The sequence below is a fragment of the Tarenaya hassleriana genome, unplaced genomic scaffold (genome assembly GCF_000463585.1).
Source record: "Tarenaya hassleriana unplaced genomic scaffold, ASM46358v1 Cleome314, whole genome shotgun sequence".
Classification (NCBI taxonomy): Eukaryota; Viridiplantae; Streptophyta; class Magnoliopsida; order Brassicales; family Cleomaceae; genus Tarenaya; species Tarenaya hassleriana.
The window spans coordinates 92,599-92,866 of record NW_010966313.1 but is presented as its reverse complement, the minus strand read 5'-3'; positions in this window follow the sequence as shown (position 1 = coordinate 92,866).

Here is a 268-nt window from a genome sequence, read left to right as displayed (position 1 = left end):
CGTATTATGACTACGAGATATGGCAGATGGACGTCAAGACCGCGTTCCTTAACGGGAATCTACTCGAGGATGTGTACATGACACAACCCGAGGGCTTTGTCGATTCTAAGAGTCCACGGAAAGTATGCAAACTTCAGAGATCCATTTATGGACTAAAGCAGGCTTCGAGGAGCTGGAATCTTCGATTTGACGAGGCAGTCAAAAGGTTTGGCTTCTTGCAAAACGAAGATGAGCCATGTGTTTACAAGAAGGTCAGTGGGAGCGCAGT